The sequence below is a fragment of the Bos indicus x Bos taurus genome, chromosome 5, assembly GCF_003369695.1.
Source record: "Bos indicus x Bos taurus breed Angus x Brahman F1 hybrid chromosome 5, Bos_hybrid_MaternalHap_v2.0, whole genome shotgun sequence".
In the NCBI taxonomy this organism is placed as follows: Eukaryota; Metazoa; Chordata; class Mammalia; order Artiodactyla; family Bovidae; genus Bos; species Bos indicus x Bos taurus.
Window position 1 is genome coordinate 102801923 of NC_040080.1, and position 21613 is coordinate 102823535.

The following is a 21613-nucleotide window of genomic DNA, read 5'->3' on the forward strand; positions in this document are numbered from 1 at the left end:
AGGCATCCTGCACAGGGTGTTACTGGTGGTTGGGTGATGCAGGGTCTTGTATTCAGGTGGTTTCCTTTGTGTGAGTTCTCACTATTTGATACTCCTTAGGGTCAGTTCTCTGGTAGTCTATGGTCTTGGAGTCAGTGCTCCTACTCCAAAGGCTCAGGGTGTGATCTCTCATCAGGAGGGAAGATTCCACAAGTGGTTTGTTATGGCATTAAGTGAGATTAGAACAGATACCAAAAAACTAGAAACCAAAGATGAACCCCAGACAAATGGCAGTTACAAAATCAGGCAAATAATAATTAAAATGAAAGAATATATGCATATACATATACACCCATGAGCAAAGTGAAAACAGTCCAACAAAAATAAAGTACAGTAGATCAACCTGGTGAACAAAGGTTATCAAAAATTATGTTTAGCATTTAAACGAAGCTAGCTTAAGCACATGAGAAGGCAATGGCACCCCACTCCAGTACTCTTGCCTGGAAAATCTCATGGACAGAGAAGCCTGGTAGGCTGCAGTCCATGAGGTCGCTAAGAGTTGGACACTACTGAGTGACTTCCCTTTCACTTTTCACTTTCATGCATTGGAGAAGGAAATGGCAACCCACTCCAGTACTCTTGCCTGGAAAATCTCATGGACAGAGAAGCCTGGTAGGCTGCAGTCCATGAGGTCGCTAAGAGTTGGACACTACTGAGTGACTTCCCTTTCACTTTTCACTTTCATGCATTGGAGAAGGAAATGGCAACCCACTCCAGTGTTCTTGCCTGGAGAATCCCAGGGATGGGGGAGCCGGTTGGGCTGTCGTCTATGGGGTTGCACAGAGTCGGACACAACTGAAGTAACTTAGCAGCAGCAGCAGCAGCAGCAGCAGCAGCAGCTTAAGCACAAACTGGAAAGCAAAACTAAAGCAAGGTGCCAAGTGGAGAATAAAGCAAAAAAATAAAAATAAAACTAACACATATGTTGAGAGAAAAAGAAAGAAAGAATAGATACACAGAGTTAAATAGAGGGAGATGAAGAAGATTTATATACATTAAAGATTAACTGCAAGGGGACAAGAACAGTAGCAAGGGCAAATAAAGGAATAAGTGTAGAAAAAATATAATAGGTTAAAAAATTAAAATTATAAAAAGAGAAAAGAAAAAAATGGAAGAAGACACAAAAAAGGGGAAAAAGAAAAGAAAAGAAAATAAAGCTCCACAGAAGTGCAAAAGCCCAATGTAGAGGCAGAGGTTTATGACAATAAAAAATTTGACTGAAAAAAAAAAAAGAAAAGAAAAGCTCAGAAGCTTAATTGGATTTTTTTTTTTGCCAATAAAGTCGACAACTAGAACAGAGAGGGAAAAATGGAAAAGAAAAAATAATCCAAAAGAATCTACAGAACAAGTCAAAACATAAGAATAATAAATGTTTTTCTTGAGTCACTGCTGTCAGAGTCCTTCCCCTTACTGGGAGTCACAGTCCACCTCACCTCCCTCGGATGCCCTCCAACACTGTGCTGATTTCTGGACCTTCTGTGGGGGTAGCTCAGATTCTAATCTGGTCTTACTTCTGTGTGTTCTTGCCTCCAATGTCCACATCTATCAGGGTTAGTGTATTTTCTTTTGTGGGAGCTCTCAATGGTCTTTTATATAGTCCATTGAGTGGGAGTCTGCTTAGTTGATCGTGTGGATTTAATCTGCAGCTTGTACAGCTGGTGGGAAGATTTTGGGTCTTCTTCCTTAGCCACATTGCCCCTGGATTTCAATTGTGGTTTTATTTCTACCTCTATATGTGGGTCATCCACTATTGTTTAGCTCCTGAGGCTTTCCTGGAGGGCTTGGGTTTGCCCCTGTGATGGCCAGGTGTGGAGGTGGTGCAGCTGCTTGGATTGCAGGGGTTCCAGCAGCACCAGGTACTCAAGGGGGTTGACGGCTAGGGCAGCAGGAAATATAGTGCTCTAGAAGGGTATGGCAACCAGTATTGGCCAATATGCTCCTGTTTTCTTGCCTGGAGAACACTCTCCCTGACAGAGAAGCCTTGCAGCCCACAATCTAGAATCACAAAGAGTAGGACATGACCGAAGAGACCCTGCATGCATAGAGGCAAGACTGCTTGACTTGTGGGGACCCTGGTGGCGCCAAGTGTGCAGGGACACAGACTGCCTCCACTGCAGGAGTTATGGCCCTATCAGAGTCTTTTTTCAAGTCTCTCATAGCTGGCGATCAGAAGGCCTCTTTGGCCAGTCTTTCTCCATAGCTCCACCCATTCAGGCACTTAGAGGGCTCCCTTGCCTGGAGTCCTTGTCTGTTGTTCAGTACATCAGGCACATAAAGGCCCCCACCCCCACCCCCCTGGTTGGGGTCCTACTTTGTAGATTGGCATGCCAGGCACTTAAAGGGCACCCTGGGTGGGGTCCTACTCTGTAGTTCAGTGTGTTAAGCGTTTGATGGGCCAACCTCTCTGTTCTTCAGCTATCCATGCTGGTGTATGGGGAGAGAGAGGCTATGGATATGGCTCCACCCCATACACCTGATTCAGCACTATTGCCTTGCTTCCATGGCTACCTGGCTTTCCTCGCCCTGGGTTTGCTCCACAACCCTTAAACTCCAGCTCCCAGCCACTGTGCCTTCCAGGCCGCTGCATTCCTGTCCAGAGTATGTATGGCTGAGGCAAGGACTGTCTGATTCTCATTCCATTTAGGCTGCCATAGATCAGCTGTTCTACTCTCAGGCTTAGATGTTTCTCCGCACTCAGACAATTGCCCTGCTGTGGGGATCAGACCCCTGCTTCAGTTCCCCCACCTGCTGAAGGCAGGTCCAGTCCTGCTAACACTCCTGTTTACCCCCCTAGTTCCTTTGACCTACTGAGTTTTGTGTGGTTCTATATATTCTTTTCCCTGGTCAGGTACTCCTGTCCACTCTCAGCTGGTGTTCTGCATGCACTTCTGTGTCTGAGGGTTTATTCCTGATTTATCCATGAAGAGAGATGTATTCCACCTCCACCTACTCCTCCTCTATCTTGTTCTCATGTCTCTGCTTTTTAATATGCTGCATAGTTTGTCATAGCTTTTCTTTCAAGAAGCAAGCATCTTTTAATTTCATGGCTACAGTCACCATCTGCAGTGACTTTAGAGCCCAAGAAAATAAAGTCTGTTACTGTTTCCCCATCTATTTACCATGAAGTGATGGGACCAGATACCATGATCTTTCTTTTTCTGAACATTGAGCTTTAAGCCAACTTTTTCACTCTCTTTCACTTTCATCAAGGGGCTTTTTTGGTTCCTTTTCACTTTCTTCCATAAGGGTGGTGTCATCTGCATATCTGAGGTTATTGATATTTCTCGCAGCAATCTTGATTTCAGCTTGTGCTTCATCCACCCCAGCATTTCACATGACATACTCTGAATATCAGTTAAATAAGCAGGGTGACAATATACAACCTTGACATACTCCTTTCCCAGTTTGTAATCAGTCCATTTTTCTGTGTCCGGTTCTAACTGTTGCTTATTGACCTTCATACAGGTTTCTCAGGAGGCAGATGAGGTGGTCTGGTATTCCAGTCTCTTTAAGAATTTTCCATAGTTTGTTGTGATCTGCTTTGACATAGTCAGGAAAGCAGAATTAGATGTTTTTCTGGAATTCACTTGCTTTTTCTTAGATCCAACAGATATTGGCAATTTGATCTCTGGTTCCTCTGCTGGTTCTAAATTCAGCTTAAACATGGAAGTTCTCAGGCATATTATTTAGCTATTGCTATATAATAAAAAGACCTAGAAATAACTAGGAAAAGGTTTGGAAAAAAAAAAACACAACCCTGTTGCTGGGAAAGATTGAAAGCAGGAGAAGAGGGAAACAGAGGATGAGATGTTTGGCTGGCCCAATTCAATGAATGTGAACTTGGGCAAATTCAAGAAGAAGGTGAGGAAAGGGAAGCCTGATGTGCTGCAGTCCAGGAGGTTGTGAAAATTTAGACACTCCTTGGTGACTGAACAGTAACAACAACAACACATAATGAACTGTCTTAAAACTCAGTGACTTCAAACAACTCTCACTCATTTAATCACATGCTATGGTTTGGCAGTTTTGTCCAGCCTAAGCTAGGTAATTCTTTTTTTTTTTTTGACTGGGGTGATTCACACATCTGTGGTCAGCTGCCAGATAGGATAGAGGCTGGCTGGTCTAAAATGGCTTTACCTAGGATGACTTGAATAGGCTTGTTCACATGGTAGTTTCAAGATTCCAAGAATAAGTGTGGAAGCATGCAAAATCTTTTCTGGACCAGGCTCTAAAGTGGCTTGTTACATCCCCTGCGTTTTATTGATCAAAGTCAGTCATAAAGCCAGCCCTGATTTAAGGAGTGGAGTAATAGTGGCAAAGCTATTATGCAAAGGGGAGTGGATACAGAAAAGACTATGGAATTATGGTCATTTTTGCAATTTGTTATGACCAACATTTTTGTAACTGTGATGCCATAGGTTTAATTTCATGGTTTCACTGGGAAGAGTTTAAGTGTCCAAGTCACAGAATCTTTCTTTTTGGCACATCTGGGCATATGCGTACATACACCAAATTCTGGTATGGATGCATATCAACTGGTGATGAAAATTCAACAAGATATACAATTGTTTATAAAAATTTAATTATATACATATTGCATAAAATTATAATATATATATATATATATATATATGTACACCATATAATACAGTAATTCTACTAATAGGTAGAGGGGCTTTCTAGGTGGCACTAGTGGCAAAGAACCCACCTGCCAGTGAAGGAAATGTAAAGAGATGTGAGTTAAATCCCTGGGTCAATAAGATGCCCTGGAGGAGGGCACAGCAACCCACTGCAGTATTCTTGCCTGGAAAATTCCATGGACAGAGGAGCCTGGAGGGCTACAGTCCATAGGGTTGCAGAGAGTTGGACACTACTGAGGTGACTTAGCACACTTGTACACAATGAAAACTTCTGTTCTTACTGAAATATTTGTTCCACCTTTTGTAGAATATCTTCTATATTGAGTAAACTAAATTTTACAACTTAAAACCAAGATCATAACTAATCTCTCACAAGTTCAATAAATTGTTCAATAGACAGCTTTTTGTGTAGTGATTGAAGGTCCAGAATATTTTCCACCCATTAAGGCCTTTGATTTCTTGACCATGACTTTTGCATCTCAGTTGTTGTTGTTCAGTCACTCAGTCATGTCCGACTTTTTGTGACCTCGTGGACCATAGCAGGCCAGGCTTCCCTGTCCTTCACCATATCCCAGAGCTTGCTCAAACTGATGCATCTCAGTAGCAGATGTAAAAATAGAGTAAAATGAATTTACCAATTAAAAAAAGACTCTTCAATAATTTATTATGTATTATAAAAGCAAAGCGGAGAAGGCAATGGCAACCCACTCCAGTACTCCTGCCTGGAAAATCCTATGGGTAGAGGAGCCTGGTAGGCTGCAGGCCATGGGGTCAGGAAGAGTTGGACATGACTGAGCGACTTCACTTTCACTTTTCACTTTCCTGTGTTGGAGAAGGCAATGGCACCCCATTCCAGTGTTCTTGCCTGGAGAATCCCAGGGACAGCAGAGCCTGGTGGGCTGCCATCTATGGGGTCGCACAGAGTCGGACAAGACTGAAACGACTTAGCGGCAGCATAGAAACAAAGTCAGAAATTCTGTGAATGAAATTTGCTTTATAAAGAATAAGAAAAGAACTTGGTGGTATATTCTAAATCAAACCCCACGTAGTCCATGCCAGTAGCCAATTGACCCCAGAAGTCAATGGTTGCATTAAATGAAAACCAGTAAATTTATTTTAGAAAAATATGGGAGAAAAATATGATGGAACAAAAAGAAAATAGAATATTGAGCTAGGTTCATCAACTAAACAGGTTTTTTTTTTTTTTTTTTTTTTTACAGTTGGCCCTGAGTATTTGCATTTATGCTTATTATGACACTATTTAAAATTGGTTATAAAGATATTATTGATGAAATAACAGAAGACATATCTATGTAGCTAAAATTACTAGGCCAGAGATCACTGGTCAATATTACCTCATTGAGTAGATTCTTTTGCCTCACTCAAGGAGGATGGTATAACACTTTTTACACATTCCTTTTCCAGAAAATAATCTGTATAATTTACAACAAAGGGATTCAATGAAAGCATTTTTTTTTTCAATTTTGTCATGCAACCTTTTGCTTGAGATATGTGATTGTTGGCCTTTCCAGGTGGCTCAGTGGTAAATCCACCTGCAATGCAGAAGACATGGGTTCGATTCCTGGGTCAGGAAGATCCTCTGAAGGAAGAAATGGCAACCCACTCCAGTATTCTTGCCTAGAGAAGCCCATGGCTAGTGGAGCCTGGCAGGCCACAGTCCATGGGGTTGAAACGAGTTGGACACAACTGAGCATGAGTATGAGCAAGTGCTTGTTACTTTGAATTAGTGCTGTCAAGAGAGTGGAGAAAGTCTGATTTCTGGGAATTGTATTAAGAAAGAAAAACTTGTAATCAGAGGTCCTCATAGTTCATCATTTTGAGTTTAGAGGAAAAATAAGTTCTGAAGATGTAATGTACAACATAGTGACTGTAGTTAATAATTCTGTAGTGTAGCTTTGAAAGTTGCTAAGAGAGTAGATGTGGGTTCAATCCCTGCATCAGGAAAATCCCCTGGAGAAAAAAATGGTAACCCACTCCAGTATTCTTGCCTGGAGAATTCCACGGACAGAGAAGCCTGGCAGGCTACAGTCCATGGGGTCACAAAGAGTCAGACACGACTGAGCAACTAACACTACACTAAGAGAGTAGATATGAGTTCTCATCACAAGAAGGAAAATTTGTAACTGTATGAGGTGATGATGTTAACTAAATTTATTGTGGTAATCGTTTAGCAATATATACATGTATCAATCATGTTGTACACCTTAAACTAATGGATAATTATGTGTTAATTATACCTTAATAAAGCTAGAAAAAATATTCCCCAAAAAGGAATGTTTACATCATGGGAGAAAGTAGGTCATGTTCTTAAGATCTGAGCATGGATCAATTTGGTATTTCCTACTCTGAAGCATGGAGAATATCTGCTGCTTAAAAGTAGGAAATATTTCAAGGACACGGGCTTCACTGGCAGAAAGCTGAAGAAACATATAATTTCTGATTTTACATGTTTTTATACTGAGTAGAAAATAAAAGGGATTTTTATCAAATATGTTTCTGTATCCTTTGAAATGAAAAAAGTATTGTTCTACATAAATCACTTAATGTGATGGATAATATTTGGGAATTTTCTAATATTAATCCAATGTTAGATGTTGAAGTAAACCCCATATGGTCAGGGTATATTGTTTTATCAGTACCTGGGCACTAGGATTTTGTTTACAAATTTTGCTTGTGTATACACAAGTGAGGTAAATCCATAATTTTTATTTTTTATAATGTCTTTGCCAAGTTTCATGTCATTATTCTGGCCTCATGGAATGAATTGGGGCATAATGTCTTTTTTTTCTGGTCTCTGGAAAATATTTCAAAAGTTGGATTCATGAGTTTCTTAAAAATTGGTCAGATTTGGCTATCAAACTCTTATACTTTTGTGCAAAGAGTTTCAATTAGGACTCAAATTCTTAATAGAGGACCGATTCATGCTTTCTGTTTCCTCTGGTGATATGTTGGTAAATTACATTTTATAGGAGTTTCCAGTTACTCCAAGTTTTCCAAATTTTGTCATAAAATTCATATTAGCATTCTTATTTTTGAGATGAACGCTGAGATGCACCACTGAGATTCCTTTTCAGGGCTAAAGAACTTGACTAAGTTGCTGCCATGAGATAACTGATAGGGCCCACATGGGGTCTCAATGATAAGATGGCTCATTATGTCGACCTCGCAAACAAAGAATAAAATCACAGTGATCCATGAGACTGATCAAATTTCCCAAATGGCATTCTTTTTTCTCACTGGCGCCTATCTTCTCAAAGCTGCAAGACCACCAGATTCCAGACCTCCGGCTATGTGACTACAGGACTCAACTACAGGCAAAAATTAACCATCCCTTCAGAGAATTTTTCATTGGTGGGGTATAAGAAGGACCCCGTCAGAAAGGGAGGACGCTGGTTCTCCTTAATAGCTAGTCACCCTCTCTTTTCCCTCTAATAAGTTTCCCTTTTCTTGCTTGACTGCCTGGCTCACTGTCTTTTTCTCTGCACTCACCTTACGATAACCAAGCAGTCAGCCTATTCCAGAACTGACTCAGTAGAGAAGAGATGCTTTGGCCAAGGTCGTGTTTCCTTTGTGCGACAGCCTGAATCCACTAACTGATTAGCTAATGTATATAAAAGCATGTCCCCTCACCTGAACTGGAGACCTTATTAGGGAGTCATTCTGGCTTCAGGTGTCCCCACAAGGTACTTGAGGCCATTGTTGAAACTGCACAGAATCCCAGTTTCTCCCTTAGCCCAATTCTGCTTCATTCCTTTCCCTTCCATAGGTAATAATCCTAAGAACACTCTCTAATAGATTCCCCCATGGATTAGTCAACATCTTAGAGTTTACTCCTTAGTGTATCCAATCTTCAGAATTTGCTGCCAAAAAGAAAGGAGATGCTAAAATGAGATTTGTAAGCTAGATAATCTACTGGTTATTTGCCTGGCATCAAGACTGATCACTGGAGGTTCATTTGCTTAGTAGTCTGAAGAATTATGAGATATCCCCATATCTTATCCCCATATCTTTCTACAACTAAAAATGAAGCACAGTGACTGATAACTCTCTGAGGTATGGAGGCATTATGTTCCACATCCAGAAATAGTGCTTCAGATTATATGCTGGGTGGTATGAAAGTTCATAGCTCTGAGCAGAACTTAGAGCTGAAAGGGCTCTGTAAATTCAGACTACTGTGTAAGCAGCCTTCATGCTTGGACCCTATGGCATAGTCCATTAGAGATATAATGGTGGGATTAGACCCTGTATGGAGTTGACAGCAAGCCACAAAGATCATAAAGAAAATCCATTGGCTCCAGGATATCTACAGCAGCAAAGTTAGATACCTTAAATAAACAAACAAGTGAAAAAACCTTCCTGGTCTGTTATTGGCTTCTAATGGAGATGAGGTGTCTCCATCTGACTATGGACCAGAAAGTAACCATGAAGACAAATTGCTAGTCATGATCTAGATTCTTTCAGATGTCATCAAGTCATATGATCAGGAATGTCCAACAGAAATCATTGTAAGATGAAAGTTGTACATCCAGGATAAAGTATTAACAGGGCAAGATGGCACAAATAAGATACACGATCAGGTAACTCAGGTCCTCATGTCACCTCTCTCCTAACTCCAGATGGACTGAAGCCTTAAAATGTCAAAAGCAAAACTCTGACATTTTGAAAGAAAACAAAAGCAAGCATTTTTCTGATTTGGGGTTAGGAAGAACTTCTAAGATGTAAATACAAAATGTCTCTACAAGATTGACACATAACTATTTTAATAAGAACTTTTGATTATGAAAAGATGCTTTGAAAAAAGTGAAAAGTCATAAACTGTGAGAACATGTTTACAACATGTGACTAACGACACTATTATTGGCTTCTGCAGTGATAAAGAATTTGCCTGCCAGTGCAGGAGATGCAAGAGATGCGGTTCAATCCCTGGTTGGGGAAGATACCCTGGAGCAGGAAATGGCAACCCACTCCAGTATTCTTGCCTAGAATATTCCATGGACAGAGGAGCCAGGTGGACTATAATCCATGGGGTTGCAGAGTCATACACGACTGAGTGAGCACATGTACACACACTATTATTAAGACTACATAAGAAATTTTAAAAATCAATAAAGAAAAACAACAATCCCAAAGAAAAGTAGGCAAAACACATGAAAAGACATTTCATAGAAGAGAAAACCTGTTTGGCCCCAAATTGTGAAAGACTCAAACCTCATTAGTGATCATGGAAATGAAAACAAAAAGATGGCATTCTGCTGGCAAAAAAACACAAGTCTGACAATACCTAAACATTTGGAGAAAATGAGGAACAAACAATTTCTTTACCTGTTGCTAATGGGAGAATAAATTTGTTCAATCATCTTTGAAAATAGTTTGGCAGTGTCTTATAAGGTGAACATTGTATTTCCTACAACTTAGCAACTCTTTTTCTAGGCATATCCAAGATGAACTTTTGTATAGGTGCACATGGAAAGATGCACAAATATGTCTAAGCAATGTAGTTATTTTAATTGCAAACATTGGAAAAAAACCTTCAACTGTCCATCAAGAAATAGGAAATAAATTATAATAGAGCTATGAAGTGAAATGATAAATTATGATTATATAGATGAAGTTATACGAATTTTAACTATGCAACTTTCAGTGAAAATGAGAAGTCTTTGAATATTTTAACCATAATAATATCCATTTTATAAAGTTTTAAAGCAAACCCAGCTTAAACAATTTATTGTTTTATTTAGACACACATGTATATCTGACAAAAATTTTAAGACATAAGATATAATTTAAAAAAAATAGACTACTAAAGAGGAGGCAGATATAGGAGAAGGAAGAAACTTGTGGGGATAGTTATTTACTTTCAGACATCTTTGCTGGGGTGGTGAGTTCACAGATACTCATTATATTAATATATGTATATATTAGATAATGTATTACTGTATACAGAAAATAAGTCATTTTTATTGTTTTTCTTGTTTAATAATAACAAACTTATGTTTTAAAAAAAACTCTGTGGACAGAGGAGCCTGGCAGGCTACAGTCCATGGGGTTACAAAGAACCGGACACGATTGAGAGACTAACACTTTGTGATCAATCTAATTTTGTGCAATGAAGGCCCATTGTAAGAAAAAGGAAAGAAAGAAATTAAAAAACTTGTTGCCTATTATCCAATTGATATCTGAGTCATTCAGTTATATGTGTTTATATTTAATGACTATATATAGTTGTTCAGTTACTACTTTATTGAATTTTAATGCTTAATTTAAGATTCTTTTAAGGATGAGAGGATGCTCTGAACTTTGGCCAAAACTTCCCAAATAAAAATGACCTTTGATCTAAATCATTAACTTCCTTGAGCAAGTGTGCTAATAAATGAAATCTGTGGTTGTAGCAGATCCTTTCTAAGAGTGTGGCTTTCTCTAAAATACTGAGTCTAACACTCCAGACATTACTTTCTTGATACTTTATCTTTTTAAGTATGTTTTAAGTTATTTAAATTCATCACTATATCTGATACTGAAGAGTTTGATCTCTGGAGCCTGACTTCCTAAGTTTAAATTCTGATTCTGTCAATTATTAGTCGAGTGGCCTTGGACAAGTAATTTAACTTCAATATGTCTAAGATTCCTTTTCTACAAAATGGGAAAAATATTTTAGTTTCTGAGAAATAACCTGGATACTATATAAAAAAAAGTAACACTTCATATAGACTTTGTAAATATCAGCTATGATTACAACAGTAATCATTTTATTATATAGGTTTATTTAAAAATGTCCTTTTGCACATGACACCAATGCCTTATTTATGTATCCCTTTCGCTTTTTCAAAAGAACAAAAGATAGTTTATTGAATGTTTTATAATGTTAATTATATTAGTTGCCCCCTTTATTTTACGTATTCTCTATTTGTTAAATATGTGTCATTTTTAACTTTGATTCTCTGTGGCTACAAATCCCTTTCCTTTTCCATTTCTTTACATGGTGTAAATCTTCTCAGTTCCCATCTGGCTGTCTAAAGTTTTTTTTTTTCCAAATTGAAGTTTAGTTGATATATAGCACTGAAGTTCTGAAAGTAAACCCATTGAACTTTGCTAAGTCCTTTTGCTGTTTATATTTTTGGGATTTTCCTCATTGATGTAATATATTGTGAACTGACAGTTTGTTGCAATCGTGTTTATTTTTCTATTAATTGCTAATGTTTTCATTAAAAGGGCATGGGCAAATTGAATGAGCTTGTGAAGCATTTGATTTTGTTTGTCCTTTATACCTCCTCTTATGAAGAAAAATTTTAGCACACTTCTCCTTTCAGTCTTACAAGATTTTGGTAAAATGCCAAAATGCTTTACAGTGAAATATGAAAGAGTTAGAGCATTGAAGAAGATAACATTTCACCATTGAAGAAGATAACATTTATAAATCTTTGTGCTTTGCTTTTTAAAGTTTTCAGAAACCCAGAGTGGCAGCATTGATTTTGCTTAGTTACAACACAGTGATGTGTTTTTTTCCTGTTAGGAATTGGTAGTATTATAACTCCAGGGATAACGTGGTAAAATAAGAATTAGAGAAATCAAGTCAATCTCCCAAATGAATTTACATGCCATATGCTCAACAGTTTGGTCAAAATATATGATTTAAAAAACCTTGAAAATTGTATCTCAAATTTATGCAAATAAACTCTCATAAAAGTGAGTAAATGCAAAATAGAAAACATACATTTTTGGAATTCTTTCATTTTGAGATAAATATTGAAGTATCAGTTCTAGTACTTCAGAATTAGAAAGCAAACAAATTATCAAGTATAGACTTTTGCTTAGCATTCAGTGCAGAAGACGGAATTTGATGCTCTCCAGAGTACCCGACCTCTGAGGGATGGATGTATGTAGTTGTAAATTCAGGGTTTTTTGAGTTCAAGGGAGACCTCAGTGCAGACAAATAGTAGGATTCTGCCATTTCTATTAAGAGCCGGGTGTGGAGAAGGATCTTGCCCAAATGAGTTGTAAGTACACTGACTGAGAAATGAAAGGGAGTACAGAGAATCCTGGAGGTAAGCAGGACTGAGTGGCATACACATTGGTGGAGACATTTTGTGTGTGCTTAGTCACTTTATTATTCAGAAACAGGGACCTTCTATAGATAAGCTGGGGGAGTCAACAAGTAATGACCAACCTCTAACCCTTAAAGAGGAAAAGATAAACTGGATAATACATTCCTAATGATGTCCTCCATTTTGATGCCAAATGACTCAGGCTGAAAAGAATCAAGGGAATGTATCTGAATAAATGTCCTTTCATTGTATCCTCAAACTTATCCATTAAAAGAGTAAACAAAGTAGGTAAAATAATTTTTACATTCTATTTACACAAACGTACAAAATATTGTAATTTCAAATGATAATCGGTATAACATTATTACTGAAATATTTTGCCTCCATAGTTTGTACTGTCTTTGAAGTCTTGTGTACAAGACTTGCAATACATTCCAATGTTCATTAGCACATTTCAAATGTTCAAGAACCATATGTAATAACCAACCACTATGTTGAACAGCTTATCTCTAGGAAATAATCGGCCCATCACGTATCATTTTATATGTAGAATGTATGACACAAAGAGGTAAAGAGATTTTGCTACTACGACTATTAGCTAGTCACTGGTTTAGGCAGGGTTGCTAAGCACCTAGTCTTTCTGTACAGCACAGCTAATTAAACACATGATGAATTGAAGAGATTTTGTATTTTGTCATTATATGTTTGCATTGATAAAGTAAAAACACTTTTTAAAAAAATGTAAGCAATTTAACTTAGGATGTGGAGAAAGCATGACAGCTGGATTTTGCAGATGGTGTAGCATCTATCCTATGAAGACATGTTATTTATAGACAATTACACACAAAATGCCATATCATGAATATTCCATTAGTGATATGTTTTGTATTACATATTAAAGTATGTTTTAGTAAAATCTGAAAACGATATTTCTGTTAGCTTCACTCACTCACTCTTAAAATATACTACATAAGGTAGTATTTATTTGTGATGGGCTTTTCCAGATACAACTCTCTAAGTGGTAAAAACCGATATCAAGTCTGCTATACTTAATAAAAAAGCACGCCTTATTCACTGTGTGATCAGTTTTATTTTTTTAAACTTATAGGATACCAATATTAGTATCTAGAACTTCCTAAATCATACGACTTCTGGGAACATTTTCTACCTGTGCAAAAGAGAAGGCAATGGCAACCCACTCCAGTACTCTTGCCTGGAAAATCCCATGGACGGAGGGGCCTGGTGGGCTGCAGTCCATGGGGTCGCTAGGAGTTGAACACGACTGAGCAACTTCACTTTCACTTTTCACTTTCATGCATTGGAGAAGGAAATGTCAACTCACTCCAGTGTTCTTGCCTGGAGAATCCCAGGGACGGGGGAGCCTGGTGGGCTGCTGTCTATGGGGTCACACAGAGTTGGACACGACTGAAGCGACTTAGCAGCAGCAGCAAAAAGATAGATACTCAAGCAGGAGCTCTTCATATCCATGCCTTCTTATTTAATATGTCATGTGTGGTCATTACACAGAGAGCCAGGTTTTTCTCTTACCTAGACTGCCAGATTCCTCAAGACAATAATAATTGGCAACAACTTCTTATTTTAAGAGTTTACAGATAAAATATTTAGCTCTGGAAACACATCTTGAAACAAACCAAAAAAACTCTTATAGTGTTCACAGATATAATATAGTGCTGTCCTAGAGAAGATAAAGATGGGTGAGATTTGTATACATTGGATGAAAAGTAACATAGGAAATGAAACAATAAAAAGCTGCATAAAAGTAAATAACTGTGTGCAATTAGCTATGCTAATTTCTTTTCCAGATTTAAGATTATTTGTATTTCATATTCTTTATTCAGTTTTTAAAAAGTGCCTTAAAGGGATTTTGCATATTTTTAAGCATTGTCTTTGTTTTTCTTCTATTAATAAATCTATTTTGAATTATGGTTTGTAATATTTGGAATGTATTTCTATCTGGATTTGGTTTTATGTTTGGAGAGATAGGGAAGGTTAAAAATTTTTCAAGGGCAGATGACGGCTGCTCGCTAACTTTGCTCACTACATAACAAGTCTGTAAGAAATGCTGCAAGTGAATCAGAATATAAGAAGTGGATTGGCCCTCATTGAGAATATTTTTTATAGTGTTTTATTGATCCTAGCTTTTTAAAAAGCTTTCCCAAAATGCCTTAATATTTAATAACTTAAAGCTGCTTACAAATGAATATACTAGTGTTGACTTAAAAAAATATGTAAAAAAAATGTAAAAACTGAGAGCTATTGCTGGTAGGAATTTTTAGGACTTCAGGCCCAAGAGACAGAATCTCAAGTAAATCTGAGAAAACTGCTTCAAGGAGGCAAGGTGGGGAGTCAGGCTATATAGAAGCTCTGCAACAAAGAGCAGGTAGTTAGGGCATCAAAAGATTATTGTTAATTAAAGAGTCTGAACTCACTGAAATGCCTTTGATATGCACTTCAGCTATCTGGGATCAGTATCCTGTGTTTTTATATGCTGATTTTCCTCAGGGCTCACCACAGGGAGTGGCTGCAGTCTGATGGCTGCTAGATGGCACGTAGTCTTCCCATTCCTGGTTCCCTCAGTGCTCACCAGCTCACCATTGGTGGTGGCTGCAATCTCTAATGCTTGTGACATCTGTAGTTTAACTGATATGGCAGAAAATATTCCATTTCTCACCGGAAAATGTTAAGAGTTCAGTGTAAGGCTGTACCTCCATCTTATTTTTTATAACATTCCTTTCCATAAAGCTAGAGACCCTCAGCAACGAGTTAAAGACCCAGTCTTGATCCTGTTGGAAGGATCAAACCCCACTTAAACCTGGAGATCCTTGAAACTCTGATTTGATCCTGTTTCAGGAATTTTGTTCGCTTATCTAGAATTGTGTTAATGTCCTTCCTGAGTTATACTAACAAAAATTAACAGCCTCATCCTCAATGATTTAGCAGCTTTCATTAATATTTATTAATAAGACATAGTTTTGATGAGCTTAGTGTGAATGAAAGTTGCTCAGTCATGTCTGACTCTTTGTGCCCTATGGACTATACAGTCCTTGGAAATCACCAGGCCAGAATAATTAAGTGGGTAGCCTTACACTTCTCCAGGGGGTCTTTTCAACCCAAGGATCAATCCCAGGTCTCCTGAATTGCAGGCGGATTCTTTACCAGCTGAACCACAAGGGAAGCCCAAGAATACCGACTGGGTAGCCTATCCCTTCTCTAGTGGATCTTCCCGACCCAGTAATCAGACCAGAGTCTCCTGCATTGCAGACAGATTCTTTACCAATTGAGTTATCAGGGAAGCCCTTGATGAGCTTAAAGGTAGGAAACTTAATTTAATTTTTTTATTTTATAATTAATCCAGTGGAGAAGTTTTATAAAATGAAGAAATTTAATTTTTTCCACCTTTGCAAGATTCTATTATTTTCCTATTAAGAATTTTAATAAAAAGTAAAATATGCAAAACCAGATTTCCTAAACATTCTTCAAATCCCCCTAATCCTTTGATCTACAGCTTCAAAGTTCTGCTGTCCCTGGGTTACCTGCTTGGCATATGTTATGTCAAATAACTTCACCAAGGAAGTCAATGGAAGACTTGGACCAGCTATCTTGGTCCTTATGATAGCAAGCAATGAATTTCAGACTACCACGTCAGGTTTAAGCTCAAAGCAAAGTTTATTAAAGCAAGTTATACTCTCAGAAGGAGAGTGGGCTGTTTTTGTGAAGGAGAGGGGAGGGAAAAACCACATGCAGATTTTGTTATAATGATGGTATAATGAGTTTGGGTTTATCTTGGTTAGGTGGGTGGCATTGGTGGTAAATAACCTGCAAGCCAATGCAGTAGACATAAGAGACTTAGGTTCTATTCCTAGGTCAGGAAAATCCCCTGGAGGAGCGCATGGAAATCCACTCCAATATTCTTACCTGGAGAATCCCATGGACAGAGGAGCCTGGCTAACTATGGTTCATAGGGTTGGAAAGAGGTGGACAAAACTGAAGTGACTTAGTACACAACACACACACACACACACAAAGGTTATACACCTGTTTGGTCTGATCATATGCAGCCCAGAGAAATTCCCTCATGTTACTGTGCTTTCTCTTTATCAGGATAAGTTACTCACCACTCAACCATAGTTTTGCCCATTCAGGGTGAGATCAGAGGAGGGTTTCCAGATGGTTGGAGTATAACTTGATTACTCCCCACTTGTCTTTTTGCCACTGTTACTTCCTTGCTGCTAATGTCTAACTACCTGTCTTCTGATTGTATTTTTCAATTGATAGTTTGGGACTATTAGAGATTGGGGAACAAGTACCATGTCTCATTCCCAAGTATGTCGCATTCTTATTCAGGATAATATTGTATAGTATGCTGTGAGGAAGGTAGTACTGTCTGAGTTTTACATGTGGAGAACATGTCACATCTTAAGAGAGTTTTAGTTCAGTATGGTCACTTAGTCATGTCCGACTCTGTGACCCCATGGACTGCAGCACACCAGGCCTCCCTATCCATCACCAACTCCACCAAAAGTCATGTCCATTGAGTCTGTGATGCGATCCAACCATCTCATCCTCTCTAATCCCCTTCTCCTCCTGCCGTCAATCTTTCCCAGCATAGGGGTTTTTTCAAATGAGTCAGTTCTTTGAATCAGGTGGTCAAAGTATTGGAGTTTCAGCTTTAATAGCAGTCCTTCAAATTAACACCCAGGACTGATCTCCTTTAGGATGGACTAGTTGGATCTCCTTGCAGTCCAAGGGACTCTCAAGAGTTTTTTCCAACACCGCAGTTCAAAAGCATCAATTCTTCAGCTTTCAGTTCAGTACAGTTCAGTCGCTCAGTCGTGTCCGACTCTTTGTGACTCCATGAATCGCAACACGCCAGGCCACCCTGTCTATCACCAACTCCCGAAGTTCACTCAGACTCATGTCCATCGAGTCAGTGATGCCATCCAGCCATCTCATCCTCTGTCGTCCCCTTCTCCTCCTGTCCCCAATCCCTCCCAGAGTCAACTCTTCGCATGAGGTGGCCAAAGTACTGGAGTTTCAGCTTTAGCATCATTCTTTCCAAAGAAATCCCAGGGCTGATTTCCTTCAGAATGGACTGGTTGGATCTCCTTGCAGTCCAAGGGACTCTCAAGAGTCTTCTCCAACACCACAGTTCAAAACCATCAATTCTTCAGTGTTCAGCTTTCTTCACAGTCCAACTCTCACATCCATACGTGACCACTGGAAAAATCAAAGCCTTGACTAGTTGGACCTTTGTTAACAAAGTAATATCTCTGCTTTTCAATATGCTCTCTAGGTTGGTCATAACTTTTCTTCCAAGGAGTAAGCGTCTTTTAATTTCATGGCTGCAGTCACCATCTGCAGTGATTTTGGAACCCAAAAAAATACTATTTCCACTGTTTCCCCATCTATTTCCCATGAAGTGATGGGACCAGATGCCATGATCTTCGTTTTCTAAATGTTGAGCTTTAAGCCAACTTTTTCCCTCTCCTCTTTCACTTTCATCAAGAGGCTCTTTAGCTCTTCTTCACTTTCTGCCATAAGGGTGGTGTCATCTGCATATCTGAGGTTATTGACATTTTTCCCAGCAATCTTGATTCCAGCTTGTGCTTCTTCCAGCCCAGTGTTTCTCATGATGTACTCTGCATAGAAGTTAAATAAGCAGGGTGACAATATACAGCCTTGATGTACTCCTTGTCCTATTTGGAACCAGTGTGTTGTTCCATGTCCAGTTCTAACTGTTGCTTCCTGACCTGCATACAGGTTTCTCAAGAGGCAGGTCAGGGGATTTGGTATTCCCATCTCTTTAAGCTTTCTTTATAGTTCAGCTGTCACATCCATACATGGCTATTGAAAAAACCATAGCCTTGACTAGACAGACTTTTGGTGGCAAGGAATGTCTCTGCTTTTTAATATGCTGTCTAGGTTGGTCATAACTTTCCTTCCAAGGAGTAAGTATATTTTAATTTCATGACTGCAGTCAAAATTTGCAGTGATTTTGGAGCCCCCAAAATAAAGTCAGCCAGTGTTTCCTTTGTTTCTCCATCTATTTGCCATGAAGTGATGGGACCAGGTGCCATGATCTTAGTTTTCTGAATGTTGAGCTTTAAGCCAACTCTTTCACTCTCCTCTTTCATTTCATCAAGAGGCTCTTTAGTTCTTCTTCACTTTCTTCCATAAGGGTGTTGTCATCTGCATAACTGAGGTTATTGACATTTCTCCTGGCAGTCTTGATTCCAGCTTGTTCTTCATCCAGCCCAGCGTTTCTCATGATGTACTCTGCATATAAGTTAAATAAGCAGGGTGACAATATACAGCCTTGATGTACTCCTTTTCCTATTTGGAACCACTCTGTTGTTCCATGTCCAGTTCTGACTGTTGCTTCCTGAACTGCATACAGATTTCTCAAGGGGTAGGTCGAGTGGTCTGGTATTCCCATGTCTCTCAGAATTTTCCACAGTTTATTGTGATCCACACAGTCAAAGTCTTTGGCATAGTCAGTAGTGCAGAAATAGATGTTTTTCTGGAACTCTCTTTCTTTTTTGATGATCCAGTGGATGTTGGCAATTTTGTCTCTGGTTCCTCTGCCTTTTCTGAAACCAGCTTGAACATCTGGAAGTTCACAGTTCACATATTGCTAAAGCCTGGCTTGGAGAATTTGAGCTTTCTTTGCTAGCGTATGAGATGAGAGCAATTGTGCGGTACTTTGAGCATTCTTTGGCATTGCCTTTCTTTGGGATTGGAATGAAAACTGACCTTTTCCAGTCCTGTGGCCACTGCTGAGTCTTCCAAATTTGTTGGCATATTGAGTACAGCACTTTCCCAGCATCATCTTTTAGGATTTGAAATAGCTCAACTGGAAGTCTATCACCTCCACTAGCATTGTTTGTAGTGATGCTTCCTATGGTCCACTTGAGTTCACATTCCAGGATGCCTGCCTCTAGGTGAGTGATCACATCATTGGGATTATCTGGGTCATGAAGATCTTTTTTTGTACAGTTCTGTGTAATTTGCAAAGGTATCACAAATAGTAAATGTGTGAATCTGCCTACCATTTGTATCACTCTGAAGGAAATGGCAACCCACTCTAGTATTCTTGCCTGGAGAATCCCAGGGACAGAGGAGCCTGGTGGGCTGCTGTCTATGGGGTCATCCAGAGTCAAACACGACTGAAGCGACTTAGCAGCAGAAGCACGCTACATATTACCCTTATGCTGCTGCTGCTGCTAAGTCGCTTCAGTTGTGTTTGACTCTGTGGGACCTCATAGATGGCAGCCCACCAGGCTCCCCTGTCCCTGGGATTCTCCAGGCAAGAACACTGGAGTGGGTTGCCATTTCCTTCTCCAATGCATGAAAGTGAAAAGTGAAAGTGACATCACTCAGCCCTGTCTGACTCTTAGTGACTACCAGGGTCCAGCCCCGGTTGGATCCAGGGATTCCTTGGGAGGATGGCGTTGGTGATTAAAGGATAGATAAAAGGAAAAAGACAGAGGTGAATTAACTGGTTTATGCTGAAAGCCAATAAAACCTGTGACATCAGGTTTGCTCTGACCATGGAGGCTGCAGGCACCCTCTCTAATAGCAGAAGGTGCCCCACCTTAGGCACCTTCTCGAGTGGGCCTTAGAAGCCCAGACAAGTAAGTGATCTCAAAGAGCCCCCATGCTCTGATCAGTCACTCTAAAGGAAGAACAGAGAAGTAAAGGAGAGAAAAGGAAGCAAGAAAGAATGACATGGGGAGACCAAGCTTTGAGCAAGGCTCGTAGCTTTATTTTCAAAGGGAGCTTATATACCTTAAGTTGTGCATAGAGGATAATAGGGGGTGTAAAATCATGCAAAGTCAGCAGTCTTTGATCCTTATCGAGACCAGGCTTTTTTTTTTTTTTTTTTTTGCAAACTTATCTTATACAAATGGTTTAGGTGATTTACATCATCTTCTAGCCAGAAGGCCTGTTAACGTTTTATGATTCTGATAAAGGTTTGTCAACCGTAAGACTTATTTTCTCTAAGAGTAATTATTTTAAAGTTTGGCGCCATCCTCCGAAGGTGTTAGAAAAAATTGCATTCCTGTAGGGCAGAGATACAGTGGGTTTACAATAAATAAAGAATTTATTACCTTAAGGGTCTAAAGTTGTTAGCACCAAGGCCACTACTTATTTTTTTCTATATACCAACTATATTAATTAATATACTTGCAAGGATACAATACAGGGGATGTGGAAACTTGGCAGCAAGCATTGGCTCAACAATGAAATCTTCTACTAGTTCTATTCTAACAATTTCAACCTCTCCAAGAGGCTCTATACTATTTGAATATTTTAAGCTTCCCATGCCTCTCACTGTTGGGAGACTGTAAACAATCATATGCATAGCTGTAGGAGTCCGGGTAAACCTGTCAGGCAAGTTAGAGAGCTGTCTGAGGGGTTTGGATTGAAACACTCCTATTATGCCCAGGAGGCTAATTAACTAGAGCTCTAAGTTGATTTCCTTCATAGAAAAGATGGTCAGGAGAGCCCCTCATTAATGTCAGAGTAGTTGGTGAAAGTTGTAAAATAGTAAAACAGACAGATTCTGGTTTTGGGGTAGATGCTCAGGCAGATCCAGGGGGGCGGTCCTCGAGCCCTGACTCACCTTGCCCGTCAGGGCTCTCCCGCATGACCTTGTCATGGGTGGGAACTCCCATGCTGGCTCCTGGCAAGTGACCCCATGGACTGCAGCCTACCAGGCTCCTCCACCCATGGGATTTTCCAGGCAAGAGTACTGGAGTAGGTTGCCATTGCCTTCTCTGACCATTATGCTAGATGTTTGCAATAGACTTCTCAGTACAGAACCTAGGATAATGCTTTAAATCATTA